This window comes from Palaemon carinicauda, chromosome 40 (genome assembly GCF_036898095.1).
Source record: "Palaemon carinicauda isolate YSFRI2023 chromosome 40, ASM3689809v2, whole genome shotgun sequence".
Classification (NCBI taxonomy): Eukaryota; Metazoa; Arthropoda; class Malacostraca; order Decapoda; family Palaemonidae; genus Palaemon; species Palaemon carinicauda.
The window spans coordinates 14,072,341-14,074,840 of record NC_090764.1 but is presented as its reverse complement, the minus strand read 5'-3'; positions in this window follow the sequence as shown (position 1 = coordinate 14,074,840).

The window sequence follows — 2,500 nt, the reverse complement described above, 5'->3', positions numbered from 1 at the left end:
GGCTAATTGTTGAGAAAGTTTAACTTCGAGAAAAAAAAAATAATGTGATAAACGAAGATTTTTTTTTCAACCAGAGCCAACTGGAACGCCGCCATGAAAGTGCATTCCATAATCTATCTGGAAACTTCGCTTCTCTATCGCAACAATTAACAATAAAAAGCTCTAATTTCCAGCTCATTAAACGAGGAAGGCAACTGCCTACTTATTTTAGCTCCCTGCAGGATTCAGGTCCGGGAAAAAAGTCTTTTTTGCTGTTCTTAGTGCATCATCTAACACAATTTCAGGGTACTTCAGTTTTTTTTACCTATTGCTCTAATCTCATTTATTTCATCATCAATATATTCAGGGCTGCAGACTCGAAATGCTCTTAAAAACATATTAATCATGTTAATCATGTGTAAAAAAGATTTTATATGTAAGTCTATGTATGTGTCTGTATATGTATACCAGTATGTGTACACGTATGTATATGTATATGTATACCAGTATGTGTACACGTATGTATATGTCTATGTATATATGCATGTTTGTGTATGAATGCCTGTCTGTGTATACGTATGTATATGTCTTTTTTATATATTTATATATAGATGTGTTTTTCATATACAAATAGTTTTGCTTATGTATTTATGTAGATAAGGATACCGTTATTCATATAAATAAACTGTACTGAAAGTCAAAAACAAGAATTTACCCGTCACCAAAAATGACCCTTTTTGGCAGGTGTCTAATGAGCTTGGATCTCCGCCCAGTAAACACCTGACCGCTTTCCAGGTAGCCTAGCTGGTAAGGGAGTGTCATTGTTCTCTATGCCTCTATATGTATGTTCGTACGTTTACTTTCCGTATTAAATGTAAAGAAACCTCTCAATAAATCAGTCCTCTGAAGAAGTATCACGAAACTAGTCAGGAACTTAATCGTATATTTCGTATTTTGCATTTTCCCTGTGGTTCTTCTGCATCTGAGCATTACTTTTTTTCTGTGATTTTTACGCATATATATATATATATATATATATATATATATATATATTTTGTTTGTTTACCATGATAATTAGCCAAATGATTATTAGAACTGAGTGAATAGATGAACATATACCTAACGTGTGTTCATTATTCTTTTTAATTGTATTATTTTATGATTTAAAGGTTTTTTTCCAAGAAAAAATAGAATACATACTATGATTGAGGTCTTTGCATTTCAAAGTCCTTGGCATATTACCTTTACTCGTACATGTAATTACCTTCTAATTCTATATCGTTTCATGTCTAGTCTTAAATTATGTAAATTACTATTCATGAAGGTTTAATGACCATATTCTCTCTCTCTCTCTCCTCTCTCTCTCTCCTCCTCTCCTCTCTCTTTCTCTCTCTCTCTCTCTCTCTCTCTCTCTCTGAGCTATAATCGAGAATATTATAGCATTTTATAAATGAATTTATCGAGTACAATACGCTTTCCCACGAGAAAATAATTCATAAAATAGTTATTATAATACGTTACTACCATTAAAAAGAAGTTTTCTTTGGCTAATTGCTGAGGAAAGTTAACTTCGAGAAAAAAAAATAATGTGATAAACGAAATTTTTTTTCAACCAGAGCCAACTGGAACGCCGCCATGAAAGTGCATTCCATAATCTATCTGGAAACTTCGCTTCTCTATCGCAACAATTAACAATAAGAAGCTCTTCATTTCCAGCTCATTAAACGAGGAAGGCAAACTGCCTACTCATTTTGGTTCCCTGAGGGATACAGGTCTGGGAATTAACAGCTCGGTTGAGACAATTACGAGCAGAGATGCGTCTTGGTACTGACGTGTTTGACAACTCTCGAATAATGTCAAGCTGTGTAAGGTCAAGGGAGGGTTGACAGAAGATCACGTATGTTTAATCAGATAAGGTTACATATTCATTTTGTAACATTCTCTCTCTCTCTCCTCTCTCTCTCTCTCTCTCTCTCTCTCTCTTCGATGACCATGTATAATTTGGGGCCCATTCCGTAGGTTAGTATGTACAATGAAAATAGTCTAAAGTTTTCAGAGAATCAAACTTGACGATGGAAGCCTGTGTAAAAAAAAGGAGGAATACGATGTAATCAGTTGCTCTTTTCCTTTTTTGGGCCGTTTCTTATTGTCAAGGATAAGATTGATGGGAGATACTCATTATTTTTCATGAAGAAACTGTAGCATTCCAGCTTTTGATAAAACTTACCATGATTACAACCATTTTCAAACGCCTGTACGAAGGATCTATCCATTCCACAACCCTTATCATATTTTATTTCACTCATGTTTTTTGTGAAATGGATAGAAAGACTTTTATTTTCCACTTGAATCTTCCATCTTTCTAGCTACTACTACTTTTGTTACCCATTTCTCTTTCCTTGGAAAATATCCAAATAATTCATACATTTCAGCCGGAAAATTCTGCCTTAATAAATAATATAGGATGATTGGATTGTCAGAGTTGCTTATTAATATCACTAAAAGTGAATGATTACTCTTG